The following is a 16,598-nucleotide window of genomic DNA, read 5'->3' on the forward strand; positions in this document are numbered from 1 at the left end:
GTTGAAAATTGCTGTTCACCAAAGTCCCCATCCAACTTGACGGAGCTTGAGCAATTTTGCAAAGAAGAATGGGCAAAAATTGCACTGTCCAGATATGCAAAGGTGGTAGAGACTTATCCAAATAGAGTCATGGCTGTAATTGCTGCTAAAGGTGCCTCTACCAAATATTGACTCAAGGGGGTGAATACTTATTCAATCAATTATTTTCTGTTGTGTATTTGTAATTCATTTAGAACAATTTGTAGATTTTATTTTTCACTTTGACATTATGGATGTTTTTTGTGTTGATCAGTGGCAAAAACTCCTAATTAAATAAATTTTGATTCCTTGTTGTAATTAATACAATAAAATGTCACCTTCACTGATCCTTCACGTTTTAAATATCTCCCCTCTCTCTCTCTCGCTCTCCTCCATATACCCACCCAGAGTGCAGAGAGCTGCAGGCTTTTATTTACTATGGCTGAGGGGTTAAAACTATCAATTCTCTCATTACCCCTCGGTCACATTCTGCACAAGTTTTAAAATTAGCAACTGGCATAGGATGGGCTGCCAATCTCGCCTCTGCCAGAACACATCTAAATAAAAACAAAACAATAACAAAATAAACGCAGCTACGCCATCAAAACAATAACAAATACAAAATAACACAGTACAGGGGTGGAGGGGGAAACCCTGTTCTAAAAATAAATACTGTACAGGGCTGCTCGCCCTGTTACACTGTGTTATTGTAATCTAAATAAAAGATTTATTTCTAACTCCCGGGCTCCTTTTCGATCAAGTCTTTATACTTTTTTCAAATAAGATACATCACTGTGTACAACTATGCATTTGTTTAGCTCCCAGAAATATATCAGCAGTTCTAAGACTTTAAATTGTTGATTCAATTATTCTGTTAATATCACTTTAGAATAATCAGACTCACTCCTTTCTTTAAGAGACTTGACTAGTCTGCTCTTTTAACCAGTTACCCTGAACACTCATTTTCTAAGTTTTTTAAATTTTTCCATTACAAGATTTTTAAAAATATTTTTCTACTTTAAACAGCTACATTAACATAACATGTATATATTTATTTCAATTCTACTTCTGATCAGGGTCTGCCAAGAGCTGGTCAGTCTGACCTTTCTCTGCATGCTCTTCACAGACTGTACATAACAACTGTTTAATATTTTTTACCAAGTATACAGGTCTATTTGAAACAGAGTACATACAGTATTACTGTGATTATTGACTAAGAGTGTATCATATTATTTAAATCAATACATGTTCGTTTAGATCATCCAATTCATGTCTAACAAATCAGCCCATTCCCAGCAGGATTCGAACTCTGCGCCAGGCTCAGCTCAAGCTGGTTCTGCAAACACCACGACAGGCCTGTGCAGATCTGCTAAAAAACATTTTCTAAAACACATTACAGTCATTACAATATTTGCTGCAGTTTCACAAATGTTCAATTTGTTTCCCAAAGATCAGCCTGCTTCCATTAGCTGTGACAATCTTTAAAAGCCTGATACCTGCAAAAACTTAAATCTTGTTAGCTGGGCTCCCATCTCTACATTCTTATTCCCATCGTCAGTGGACAAACACATTTTACCTGAATCTGGGTCCGTCAAAGAACCGCACACCCTTGCAACCAAGGCCTTCCATGCAAAAGGATCTAATGACTTATAGCACAAAAGGGACATGCCAGAACCACCTATGACAATCCACACTGCTTTTAGCTGCCATTTCGTAACCCGCCCTTTACGATGCCCTCTACACTTCCATTACCATCTTGATCACTGTATAGCATAACTCAATAACTTGGGTCAGTAGTGTACTTGTATCATAAAGTGTGTTTATTAATACATTGAGCTTGGTAATGCTGATTAGATCTCTTTTGATAAAGGTTTGGTTATAAAAAGTTGAAACTTGTTCTGTGCATAATTGCAAAAGAACTTGCTAGGGCAAAAGAGAACCTGCTTGAAGTACATTTATTCAAAATCCATTCAAGTTTAGAAATAACCCTTCTCATCCACATTCTTAAATTATTGAGTTGCACAGATACAGGATTTTAATTACAGACTTTGCAACACTGCATGTTTCCCCGGTGGCTCTTTGACAGTTTAGTCTTCTGTGCACTCTCACTCTGCACAGTAACGTAACCTGACAGCAGGCGGCACATTTGGTAGTTAATGCAAACATTTTGACAACCACAAGTATAATAACTTGAATAAATACACAATAACACATACAAATAAAGTAACTTGTATCTAGAGAATGGGTGAGGAATGAGTTTTGTGAAGATAGTGTATTGCAGGGAGGGAAGTTTACAAACGAGAGGAGGCCATTTGGCCCATCTTGCTCGTTTGGTTGTTAGTAGCTTATTGATCCCAGAATCTCATCAAGCAGCTTCTTGAAGGATCCCAGGGTGTCAGCTTCAACAACATTACTGGGGAGTTGATTCCAGACCCTCACGATTCTCTGTGTAAAAAAGTACCTTCTATTTTCTGTTCTGAATGCCCCTCTGTCTAATCTCCATTTGTGACCCCTGGTCCTTGTTTCTTTTTTCAGGTCGAAAAAGTCCCTTGGGTCGACATTGTCAATACCTTTTAGTATTTTGAATTCTTGAATTAGGTCACTAATGCATTGTACAGTTTTAACATTACTTCCCTTGATTTAAATTCAACACTTTTCACAATGTATCCGAGCATCTTGTTAGCCTTTTTTATAGCTTCCCCACATTGTCTAGATGAAGACATTTCTGAGTCAACAAAAACTCTTAGATCTTTTTCATAGATTCTTTCTCCAATTTCAGTATCTCCCATATAATATTTGTAATATACATCAAGGAGCTGACTTCATAATTATTGTTTGTATTACAGTATGCTACTGTTTTGATAGAGCTAGGCTGACTGAGAAATATGTCTGGGTTTGGTTTGTGGAAAAGGTGGCAACCCTATCCCAGGTTCGCGCTTCTTTAACCTATGCTGCATAGCACCAGTCTGTCAGAGGGTGGGATCGATTCGCCACACTCTGATTCGTGGAAGTATTACTGCAATCCAATCCAAACTGACAATAAAGACAAAATAAATTCCACTCCAAAATGTCCTGTTATACGGTATGTCAAAGAAAATATTAAAGGAAGGTTGGTGTTTCTTATGTGTTTCACTTAAAACCAGACATTAAAGCGTCAGGGTTTGTTTCCTGCCACCCTGTCACTGCAGCAATCTGTGAGGGCAAAAATAACAGTCACCACGGCAACACGGGTGACTGATTTTGTTTTGTTTTTACCAGCTCACCGAGTAGGCGGTCTGAACCAAGTCCCCGTATGCAACTCAACAGTGGGGCACAGCAGACTGGGTCCTGGTGGATATCACACTGCTACTACTTTTTCATTTTAATCTGCAAGGCAGTAAAGAAAAAGCTGTCCTTACAAAGGTACCACCAAACGTTCCTGTCAGTACACTGCATATGATAGTTAATAAAACAATGAATAATCCTCTCTCAACAACAAAACCCTAAACCTAAAGTCAATATACTATACTGCATCTATTACACATCTAAAGTAGTTCATGTTTGGCAGTGAATAAGCGTTTTTGTTATTTAAAAAAAAGTGACCAGAGGTGCTGACTTCCTCAGTTCTCCTGACAAGAACATTTCGGGGTACCTCTGTAAGCACTGCAAAGAAAAACACACACACACACATACACAACAGCAAAGTTGTGAGGGTAAAATAGTAGTCACCACGGCAATGCGTTAACTGTGTTTTTTTTGTTTTTTTTATATACTGGCGCGCCGAGTAGATGCCAATTCCCGGACTGTCTGGGTCAAACGCAGACAGGTGGTAACTGTCGTCTCAACTAAAGCATAGCATCGATAGCGCTGCCGGTATCGGCGCTATGCTTTAGTGTGAGAGATCCCCGGTTTGCGCCTGCCCTCTGCCTGTGTGTGGATTGCCTCGCCCTGTGTGATGCGCCTGCCTGCGTTAACCGAGATCGCTATTGCTACTAGCAATAACAAGAACACTACTTCTAACAGCCAGGACACTACTTCTAACAGCCAGGACTGGATGCAGAGCAAGTAGAATCCCAGTGCACTTATTTGGAGTCCAGTGCACATCATTCAAAATAAGCTGTTCCTGTTCCTCAGCTTTTACTGCATATATAGAGCTGGCTTTATTATGTTACTAAAACCCTTGCCAAAAGGGTTTTGTTGTGCTGCTGGAATCCTGTCAAATCAAGCATCCATGTTATCCAGCTGTGCTCAAGCTTTTGAAAGCCTTAAAATACTTTCCCCATTAACCATGTAACATGAGAAAGTCCATAATGGATTTGTCCATAAGGGATGTGGTTTGATAATCCACTGTGAGTCAGCCTTGAATACTGACTGAAGCATTGTGTGCGTACCTAAATTCAACGGTACTGTTGAGCGTTGGCTCAACAAAAACGTCACTATTGTCATAACGCTTCCGGGTATTTAGGAACGCTTCGTTGCATTCCTAAACCCCAAACCACCTCCTAAAACGACGCAGTGGTTCACCCAAAAACTCGAGTCATGACGAAATTTTTTTTTTTTTGTCGAGCCGTCCTGTCACCTAGAACAGTGAAAATGGTGACTCCTTCCGCGGGGTCCCTGTGGGGCCCCATCGCAAAAATAACAAGTTCCTAACCTCAACAGAACCCGAGATACGTCAAGTCAAAAACGTCCGTAAACGACCCTTCTCGGGGTCATATCTCAATGACCCTGGGACCTAGAACCCGGGTTGAACTTCCTAGGGTCATGTCTGGGGCCCCTCTTTCACAGGGAGCAATCTGTTTTCAAATACTATATTTTCAACAAATTTTCACATTTTCAGCATGATGGCATGTCAAGGTAAGATTTCCAATAGCTTTTGCGTTCCAGGTTGGCAAAAAAAGTCTAAATTGGGGTCCTTTCCAGCTGGGGACAAGTCGCTTGGAGGGATTGAAAGGGGCACTGAGGTGGACCCCCGTACCGATTTTCATGTCTCGGGGACCCCCGAATCCCGAGATATAGCACCCTGAAAAATGTCTGTGGGAAATCCCATTATAAATCACCTTGGGGCAACACCCTCCATCTGGCGTCAGGGTGGCATACGAACCCGTGGCCGGTGATTTTCTTTAGTTGAGAGTCATATGCACATGAAGAGAGTGCTCCCTAGGTCGTGGAGATATGAGGTTCGATGAGACCACCCCCTCCCTATGGCAAATACCATTATGAAAAAAACAAAGCAGCCCAGAATTTGGGACGTTATCTGCAAACCAAATCGGTCCAGAATTTGGGACGTAAATGAAAACAGGGGCAGCCTATATTTAAAACTGTGATTACATTAGAGATAAAGTAATGTATCCTGTAACAAAACTGCAATAGTGTATATATCTGATATTAAAATACATTGCACAAACGATTATAGATATATGCTATTTGAAAGAAAAAGTACACCACTACAGAAAAAAAAAAAAAAACTATTCTTACATTCGTGCATAACATGATAATTCATATAAAGTAATAACCCATAGTTTGTTATATTAGTACAGCAAAATACCATGTTATATTTTAATTGAAAGGTTGTGGAAAGCAGATCTCTTGCTCTCTTTCTTTCTCTGATCGTAATATTAAAAATGCCTGCAAGCTTTTCCACTGGTGTGACGACATATTCATGTGACAGACATGGACCAATCAAAACGCGAGACTGTTATGTGGTTACATCCCAAAAATCGGGCCTGTGTCACACCTCCATCCAGGCTGACCGACTTTCCGACCTCAGAAACGAACTGTCAGGCCAGCCCGTCCAGATACTTCTCCTTTCGCTATTTAGCAGCCTCACAGGTTGAGAGGGAGATTTGCAACCAGAGCTCATTGTATGTCTGTCACAATTATGATAGCCTACTTTTTTTCGTTGTACTAATTCTAATGTGCCTGAGCAAATCCAATTGAATTGTTGATATCAGCAATTCAGGATTAAATGTTAAAACCGCTTGCCATATGTATCGCCCCCTTATGCTATGTGAAGAGCACTGCAGGTTCATTAGAAGTAAATTGACGTTTCACTTTCCCAGTAGGAGACATGTCTTGGCTTACTCTCGCTTTGTTTCTGCAAGCTCTGCTATATGGTCTTTCATGCCACAATTATATCACGTTTCTGACTTGAATCTGCATGCAGACCTCCACATCGATAACAATTAGTGTGCGCCTGCATGTTATACTGCTTTGTTTACAGTAGATCGTGCTTGCTCTTGTTGCACGCTGACACCCGTGTCATTTGGATCTCTAAACTGTGACGAAGTCCGTTACATTTTTGTTTGCAGACTCCATAGCTTGGTCAATGTTTAAGGCAGAAATAAAAGTTAACTGTGATTCAGACAGCAGTCTTCTCTGTATTGCGTTCTCATTTATGCCACAGACGAGTCTATCTGGTTTGATTCAGCGTATCACCATAGTTACAGTCTTTAGCTAATTTTCTTAATTCAGCCACGTAATATCCTACAATTTCATTAGTTTTACTGTTACTGGGATTAAATTTAAATCTTTACACAATATCACTTGGTTTAGGATTATAGTGGGTTTTTTTTTTTTTTAACAATTTGACTAAATCTTCAAAGAATTTGTCTCCGGGTTTCTCAGAGCTCAGTACATTCCGTATTAACTGTAGGTCTGTGACCCACTACAAAAATCGCTCTTTTTATCAGCTTCGTCAATGTCATTTGCAGTGAAAAAATTAGTTAATATCTCGCAATATTCTTCCCAAGTCTGAGAGTTAGCATCAAACGGAGAAACTGACCCGACTGTGCCTGACATTTTTCTTGGATTAGTTTATTCCAGCGTTTTGTTATTAAGTCGTTCCCTTTCAAGTGGAATGACAACCACTACCGAATGGGAAGAGCCTCTCGTCAGTCAATCACTGAGTATATATATAAAAAAAGCTGCCCTATCAGCGCCCTGCTGTGAGGAGGAAGTCCCTCCCACCTACTGTCAATAGACTAAGGACCTATTGATAGCCCGACACTGTCTGCGCTCTTTCCGGCATTGACACAGATCGGTGCACCCACCTCGACGCCGACACTGACACCGACGTGTTTGCTCGGCGCCGATGCCCCGCGCCATGTCAGTGTGCTCTGCAGGGTCCTCCGCTGGGTTCGACCAGTGAGACCAGTGTGCGGCAAAATTCCCCAACACGATGGGCACACTTCCTGCACCAGATGCCTAGAGCCAGACCACGCGGCCATGGCGCTGGCAGGTGAGTTGGACTGCTCTCCCTGCCAAAAGTTCTCTAAACGAACGAAGCGCAGGAGGGTAGCCCTCTCCCCATCGGAGTCTTTCTCCTCAGGACAGGGGACATTGAGATCTGTGGTCTAGGGTCCTCCCCAAAGGTCCTCTGGAACTCCGCCACCACTGTGTCCCAGGAGTTCCCCCATACCCCTGGGTCACCCTCCCCTTCCCCAACACCAGTGCAGGCGCCCCTCCTTGGAGGCGAGATGGTCACTGCCGACGCGGCACCACTCGAGAGGGCGTTCACCAGGAAACAGGCAGTCACCGCGGGGGTACCACTCTCCTTCCCCGCGTAAGCCCAGGTGCTCTCCCTTGCCAGAGAGATGCCAAAGCTTAGCTGAGTGGCATTTTGAAGAGCTTGCACAAACAGTGAGGGCCCAGCAAACCATGCTGGAGACGCTGCTGAAGTCTCAGGGCACCAGCTTTCCCACTCCCGCTCTCTATCCCTGGCCCCACCTAGACCCCCAAGTCCAGACGAGTTGTCCTTTACATCATTGAGGTCAAACGTGTCCAACCCCACCACTTCAGTTGGGCAGGCCACAACGGGGAGGCTCCATACCGCCCCTTCCGCATACGTCTCAGAGGGAAGAGTTCCGGGCCCTGATGCAGAGCGCAGCTGCTGCCACAGACGTTCCCTGGCCAGCAGAACAGGAAGGTAAAGGGAATCACTTTCTAAAGCAGAAAGGGCACCCACAACAAGCCCTCCCTCTGTGCCAAGACTTCTTAGAGCTGGTTTCACTCATCTTGGAGCAACCGGGCATCCGCTCCCTCAGGTTCCAGAACAGCGGAGTCCCTGCTACACACAGCAGGAGCCCAAGAAGCTGGTCTAGGCATGTTCCCTCCTATTGGGGTGTAATAAAAAAAAAAGTGTGTTCTAGAAAGTTCTAGAAATGCGTTCGAGTTCATCTGTGCCCTTGCCCTATAATAACCCGTATCTTATATAACTTGTTTTTATCACGCTTATATAACTTGTTTTTGTCAGAATGTTCTAGGGAAAGGGATGGTTTATTCAGAGGGCCGAGCCTCGAGGGAGTGATCTGGCCAATTACTCTCTCGCACGCAGAAGCCTAACTTGGTAAGTTATAAAGGACGGGGTTCTCCCCTGCTCTGATGAGAGTCAGCCGTGAGGATTAGCGCGCAGTCCTGCTCGGTTTTTTTTGAGACAGCTGTTTTCTCTTACCAGGGTCGAAGGGCTCTCCCGATCTGCTTGGAAGGGTAAGAATTAGTTCAGTTGTGTCTCATGGATTGTATTGATCTGAGATTAATATAATCTTTGTATGTAACCTTGTTGGGTTGTGTCCCGTTAGGGATATCGTTATTCGCAGTATAGCATCTGTGTATGTAACTGTGTGTGTGTGTGTGTGTGAAATAATAAAGGACCTTTTGAAATTACTCTGTGAAGTAATTGTCTTATTTACCTCCACATTAAATTTCACACAACATGGGGACAGGGTCACGGTGCTGGTGCAAGGATCCACCTTCACCAGAGTGGATGAAGAACCTACTTGCCCATCCAAGCCATGCAGGACTACTGATGCCATGCTCAAAAAAGTATATGTGTCAGCAGCTTTGTCAGTACGAGCGGCAAACACAATGGCCATACTGGTGCTCTACCAGTTGCAGCTAGCGGCGAGGTTGCAGGAAGGGGCGGGAGAGCGTCAGGTGGTGATGGGGGCGATGACTGACCTGATGGAAGAGTTAGGTCAGGCATCAGGCAGGTCTCTAGCCATGCTGGTGGCTGCTTGGCGACACCTTTGGCTAACCCAACTGGGCCTGAACGCGCCCTCCACCCCAGACCAAGCAAGCAGGCAGAGGAAGAGCTGACAGTAAGGGATCACCACCGGCCAGGGGTAACCAGTTTTCCGGCTGGAGACCGAGGCCGGGGCCTAAGAAAGACGTGCCCCCTCCCAAGCCCAAGGGAGACCGCCCCTGAGGGCATCTGACTACCACCTTCCCCTCTCTCAACCGGACTGACCACTGGACACGACCTATGGCAAGGCTGCACCCAGGACTCCTGGGTGCTATCAACTATGAGACACGGATACGCTCTACAATTCCGCATAGGTCCGCCACCCTTCAAGGGTGTGCTCCTCACCACCGTCGAACCAGCGAGGGCGATACTCCTTCAACAGGAGATCGCCAATCTTCAACAGAAGAATGTTATGCGCTTGGTAAACCCAAGCGATACCCTCAGCAGCTTCTACTCCAGGTACTTCCTGGTGCCCAATAGGGACAGTGTTTTCTGACCTATTCTGGACCTCAGGGTCCTCAACATGTTCCTCAAACAAAGGAAGTTCAACATGTTGACCGCACAGCGTATCTTCTAGTACGTCCAGCCGGGTGACTGGTTCACATCGATCGACCTGCAAGATGTCTACTTCCACGTCCCGATCCGTCCTGCGCCCAGAAAATATCTACGCTTTGCTTTTCAAGGCAACGTGTAAGAATTCTGCCTGCTGCCATTTGGCCTTTCGCCGTGGCCCCGCACATTTTCCAAGTGCATGGATGCAGCACTGGCTCCACTCAGGCTGTGGGCTATTCGGATCTTGAACTACCTGGACGATTTGCTAGTTTGTGTACGTTCCAAAGCACACGCTGAGGTGCACACCAGACAGGTCATAGATCATGCGATAAAGTTAAGGCTCTCCATACATCAACAAAAGAGCAACTTCGTATCGTCTCAGTCCAGTGTTCCAGGGGATCAAACTGAACTCTGTGAGCATGCTTGCCTCATTGTCAATTGGATGCTCTTCTACAGGTCAGAATATTTAGAAGGTTGTTGGGGCTGATGGCAGCCGCCTTGAGAATCCTTCCCCTAGGGCTGCTGAGAATGTGCCCGCTTCAGGCCTGGGTAAATACGTTCAAGTTGCACCCGGTCCGTGATCGATACTGGCTGGTGCGAGTGTCCAGACAATGCCGGAAGACACTGGAGTGGTGGCTCCACCCTGGCAATCTGCGCCTCGGATGTCCCCTCGGCTCCCCTCGCAGAAGGGAAGTTGTCACTACAGAAGCCTCCAGCCTGGGCTGGGGAGATGTCTGGAATTGGAGGGAAATAAGAGGTCAGTGGAAGGGACATTGGGAGCAAAGGCATATAAATGCCCAAGAACTGCAAGCAGTAGCCCTAGCGTCATCTCATTTTCGCCAGCAGTTAGCGCACAAAGATGTGCTGATCCAGACAAGGTTTGCCAGATGCAGTGGTAGAGACACTAAAGTCTGTTAAGGCACCTAGAACTAGAGCCCAGTATTCATATAAATGGAACATTTTTCAAGACTGGTGCATCTAACCTCCTTACAACATCTGTTTGATGCAGGAAAATCCGCATCCACTCTGAAGGTCTATCTGGCAGCAATATCAGTGTGCCACGATAAAATTGACTCTGTGCCCCCTGGGGCACACTTTCTGGCAGTGCAATTTCTTAAAGGGGTTTGGAGGCTCTGTCCTCCGATGAAAAGCATGGTCCATAACTGGTGCTGGGGCTCCTTACGGCTCCCCCATTTGAGCCCATGGCTTCAGTAGAGCTGCGCCCTGTTTCCCTCAAAGTGGCATTTTTATTAGCCATTACATCTGCCAGAAGAGTAAGTGATCTTCATATGCTGCCCATCAATGACACATATATGGCTTTCACTGGAAATGACTCGCGGGTAACATTAAGAATAAACCCAGCCATTTTGCCAAAGGTGATCTCATCATTCCACATTAACCAACCAGTGGTTTTGGAAACTTTCAGACCTCCCCCAAACGAGTCACAGGAGGACCATAGACAGCACTTGCTTTGCCCGGTCTGGGCTCTGCACTGTTACCTGGATAGGACAGCATCCTGGAGACAGTCCAACCAGCTGTTTGTCTGCTATGAGTCCTGCTCTAGAGGTCAAGACCCATCAAAGCAACTGGGTGTCAGATGGGGACATTACGGCCCATTCTACCAGGGGCCAAGCGATTTCGTGGGCTCTCTTTGATGGCGCCTCATTGGATGAGCTTTGTAATGCTGCTACATGGACAGGTAGTCAGACATTTGCATGTTTTTACCGCCTTGATGTTGCAAACCGAGCAAGGCCCTCTCTGGGCTCGAGGGTGTTGCAGGCAGCATGCTCTTAGGCATCATGAGGGCTCTGAGGCTATCGCCGTGTGGATGTACTGTCGGTAATCTGGAGCCACGACAGCTTTGGTACAGCTTCCCATTCGGTAATGGTTGTCATTCCACTTGAAAGGGAATGTTAGGTTATTACAATAACCCTGTTTCCTTGAAAAGAATGACAACCATTACCCTTCAAAGTTGTGTCCTCAGCTGATTTCGAAAGAAAATGGTGACATGCTACTATGAGGATTAACCTCTTCAGCAGGAGGTGGGAGGGACTATTCCATAGTCCTGCAACCTCTGTAAAGTTGCATCCAGGTTCTGGAGATGGTCCTCTTCATCCTTTCCAGTAACCAGAATATCATCCAGATAGCACTGAACTCCTGCAATCCACTCAAGATTTGATCCGTTGCCCTCTGGAACAACGCTGGCGCTGAACAGTACCTGAACAGCCCCTTGTGGGTTGTAGCAGTCAGCAGTTCCCTTGACTTTTCATCCACATGCATTTGCAGGTAGGCTTGGCAGAGGTCAATTTTACTTAACTTTTGACCCCCAGCTAGGCCTGCAAACAGATCATCAATGTGCGGTAGCGAATAATGCTCGGCTGACAGCACAGGGTTAAGAGTCACATTAAAGTCTCCACATAACCTGACTGACCCATCTTTCTTGAGGACAGGTAAGATGGGCATCGCCCATTCACTCACGCTGACCAGCTCCAGTACTCCGTCCTTCACTAGAGCATCAAGGTCAGCCTCCACCTTTGGTCTGATAGCGTAGGGTACGGGTCGTGCTTTCAGAATCTTTGGTTTGAAACTTTGGTTTGCTGTCTGGCTTAATATCAAGCTTCACTTTCATGTCTTTCATGCTACCCAGCTCACTTTTAAAAACTTTGTAATGTCTCTTTAAAATGGCAGGTAGACCTGACAGCCAGTCCAGTTTGATACTCTCCATCCACGAGTGACCCAGTAGAGAAGGGAAGTCAACTTTAACTATATTCTCCAGTACAACAGATTCTCCAGTATACGTTGGCTGGCTGAAGTGGAAGGCGTTTCAATGTCTTTTTGTAGACTGTGTCTGACACGAGAGATACAGCTGCCCCTTGTCATTCTCCATGTGTACAGGCTGCCCTTCCAGCAAGGGAGAGACCCCATTGCCATGTGGACCTCCAATAACCGTCAGTATGTGTAGTCCAACTTCCTCATGGGATGAGTTGCTCACCTCTGTTCTTTCCTGCTCCAGAGAGTGTCTCTTTTTTTTATCTCTGAAAGTCTCTTTTCTGTTCTTTGACTTTGACACTTTCCCTGTGCTCTTTTTGTTTCTGCATGCATGCGCAATGTGCCCTTTTTTTTTTACCACAGTTGCGGCAATCCATGTCCTTAGACCAGCATGCAGATGCCTGATGTCCCGCTTTGCCACAGCGGAAGCATGTGCATTGCCCATTGGCCTGTCTATGATTTTCAGTGTAAAATCTGCTCTTTCCCTGATTAGCTCATGTTTTGAGCCTCTTTAGCTGCTAACGCCATAGACAAACTAACTTCAATAGCCTTCAATAGCAAAGTTAGGTTGGTTTCAGTCAATAGTTTCTTTTGTGTAGCTTCACTACATAGGCCACACACTAATCTGTCACAAATAGTATCATTTAGAACGTCATTAAATTCACAGTGCTCTGCTAATTTTCTCAGTACAGAAACAAACACTGTCACCGTTTCTCCTTCCTCCTGATTCCGTCTGTGGAATCCTGTGGAGTCTCTCAGCTATAACTAGGGGTTTTGGTGAGAAATGTCCTAACGTATCCACTATTTCTTTATAGGACTTATCACCTGGCCTCTCTGGCTGTAACAGGCTGCATAATAAATTGAAAGTCTTTGCCCCCATAACACTCAAAAACGTGGGTACCAGTTTGTCATTAGGAATGTAATTTACAAGAACAAAATACTCAAATCTCTCTGTGTATGCGCGCCACTGTTCCACACTCTCATCGAACTGTCCAGTGTTCCCGACAATTCCAGCTTCTTTTATTTCCAGTCACGTTATTTTCATTTACTTCACTCACTGTATTTTTTTTTAAATTTTGTCGTTTCCCCATTCCAAGGTCCGTCTTGAGTCCTTTCTTCTTAACCCAGACAATGCTAGCCAGCCTCATTCACGTTTGTGTCTATGTTAACATTAGCCTGAACTGTTCATGTAAAATAAAAGTTTTGTACTTCAAAAAAAGGAAAAAAAAAACAACTTATCTTCCAAACAGAGAAGGAAACGCAGGTTTAGACTTCCTCGTCTCCAATTTGTTATATCTCAATGGTTTCTTAACCTCACCTTATATAACTTGTAATGAGGAAACAGTTTTACTGATTTTATTACAAACTGCACAACATGACTGACAATGATACTATCAATATCCCATAGTGCCCCGGTATAACCCCACTAAGGTGTGCATGCATGGACAGATGTAATATACAACAGTATGATTCCATAGCCCAAGTCCTCTTTTCGGAAATCATGTCCTAGCGGCTGACATCACTACACAAATCGAACACAAAATGAGAGTTCAGTTAAATTGCTTATCTTGGATTTAAAATCTAATGACTCATTGCAAAAACTTTATAACCTATTCTGCAAATGATGGTTTCCTCTTAATTACGATATAATTAAATCAATTTAACTTCACTCACTGTTTGTGTTCAGTTTGAATTAAAAACAGGGAGCTGTTTTTTTGCATTATTAATGACACAGAATCAAAGTTACAGGAGGAAAAACATTACATATCGCCATTTTCGAAATCGAAGGTCAGCTGGGGACACGACCTCAAAGGGCAGAACAACGCAGTTAAACGAGGCAGTCTTCCCAGCGACAGCGAGTGGAAGCGACAGCGAGTGGGAGAAGTACAGGCGTGGAAAAGTACAGAGCAGTTTCGAAGCAGAAAGGAGAAATTGCATCTTGAATTGCTTTAATCAGAAAACAGAGGACATTGGGGAAACACAGCAGCAGCTCAAAGTCAAACAGCCGCGTGTGTTTTTCTGATAACAAACAAGCTGAAACTCGGAGCAGCTGATTCAAATTCAGCGCCGTTTTGAGACACGGGCGAGGGGAGGAGCCAACAGCACAGCAGAACAACACAGTTAAACGAGGCAGTCTTCCCAGCGACAGCGAGTGGAAGCGACAGCGAGTGGGAGAAGTACAGGCGTGGAAAAGTTTGAAAGCAGGTTGACGGCTGCAGAAGAAACTAAACTTAAAAAAAAAAAAAAACCTCAACATGGTCTTCAAGCCAGTAATCTGTGACACCTGCTTGATGTGGGAAATCCGAGAAAACCCAGCGGAGCTAAACCAAGTGTGCGTAAAGTGCCGCGCGATCCAGGATTTGCATAAACTAGTAAGTATGCTAGAAATGGAGCTGGAAGAAGTGAGACAGCAACAGGATCTTGAGGAACTGGCACACCCACAATTCATGGAAGTCTGCATCACCCCTAACAGACTGAAAGCCACCAGGGAGATAGAAGGTCAGAACAGCTGGGTTCAGGTAGGCAGAAGCAGGGAAAAAAAGAAACTTCGTCAAACACAACCACCAGAAATCAAAACAACCAACAAATTTGAGTCACTTCAGAATTTTGATGAGCAGAACCAACAACAAGAGAATGAAAGGAACAACATCCAGGACCCTATTGACAGTGGTGACCAGACAGCAAAAAGAAGGGAGGTCATGATTGTTGGGGACTCCATATTGAGAAACACAGCAAGTTCAATTCGCAGTTTGGACCCCCTTACTACAACAGTGTGCTGCCTTCCGGGAGCCTCGGTCAAGCACATCACTGAAAACGTGGACAGGCTCCTAGAACGAACAGGAGACGACCCGGTAGTAGTCGTCCACATCGGTACAAACAACATTGGAAGAGACAGACCAAAATCCCTGCAAAACAAATTCAGAGAGCTAGGAAGGAAATTAAAAGAGAAAACCAAAACTGTGGTATTTTCTGGTATACTACCCGCACCTTGCAAAGGACCATATGGACAGCTGGAAATAATTAATCAAAACGCATGGCTGAAGACGTGGTGCACACGGGAAGGCTTCACCTATCTTGATCATTGGACCACATTCTACAACGAGGACTATCTGTATAGACGGGATGGACTGCATTTAAATAACAAGGGAACTAGTCTACTTGGAGAAAAGATCCTCGAGCAGGTTCGGAAGCATTTAAACTAGAAAGGAAGGGGGGAGAAATCAACAAAAAAACAGAAGGGAGACCGCATCAAAACAAGAACAACAACTCAGGTAAGACAACCATTAAATGTATTTATCTAAATGCTAGAAGTATCAGAAACAAAATTCTAGAACTTGAAGCTACTGCACTAACAGGTAACTATGATGTGATAGGTGTTACAGAAACGTGGTTATCTGAGAGTGATGGGGACGAATATAATATTTGTGGGTATACACTGTATAGGAAAGACAGGCAGGACAGAAGAGGAGGAGGGGTAGCGCTATACATAAGAAACAGTCTTGAAGCCCAGGTGTTAAACCTGGACAAAGAAAATAAAACCGAATCAATATGGGTCAGAATAACAGACAAAAATTCAAAAGGCATAATAATAGGAGCATGCTATAGACCGCCAGATTCAGACGGTGAGCACAATAATCTGTTATACAATGACATTAGAAATGTGTGTAGCAAAGGAGAAGCCATACTAATGGGGGATTTCAACTTCCCCCAAATAAAACCCGGCGGGTAGCGCGAAGGATGAAATAGAAATGGTGGAAATGACAAATGACTGCTTCCTAACACAATTTGTGAAGGCACCCACTAGAGGGGAGGCATGCCTTGATTTAGTCTTTTCAAATAACGAAGATAGAATAACTAAAACAGAGGTCAGAGAACCACTGGCAAACTCAGACCACAACATGGTCTCATTTGAAGTGTTTTTTAAATCCCCAAAAGTAAAGACTAAAGCTAAGGTTTACAATTTTAGAAAAGCAAACTATGAAGGTATGAAACAGAGACTAACAGAAGTAGATTGGAGTAAAATAGAGAAAACACCCACAGAAGAAGGATGGTTGTTCTTCAAAAATGTAGTACTAGAGGCGCAAAACAATTATATCCCTAAAGTAGACAAATCTAAATGTAAAACTAAATTGCCAAAATGGTTTAATAGATCAATTAAAAAAAATATTCAGCGAAAAAAGGCACTTTACAGAGCATTAAAAAAGGACCAAAAAGAAAGTACGCAGAAAGAGTACACAGAACTGCAAACGCAAGTCAA

The sequence above is a fragment of the Polyodon spathula genome, chromosome 17 (genome assembly GCF_017654505.1).
Source record: "Polyodon spathula isolate WHYD16114869_AA chromosome 17, ASM1765450v1, whole genome shotgun sequence".
NCBI lineage: Eukaryota > Metazoa > Chordata > Actinopteri > Acipenseriformes > Polyodontidae > Polyodon > Polyodon spathula.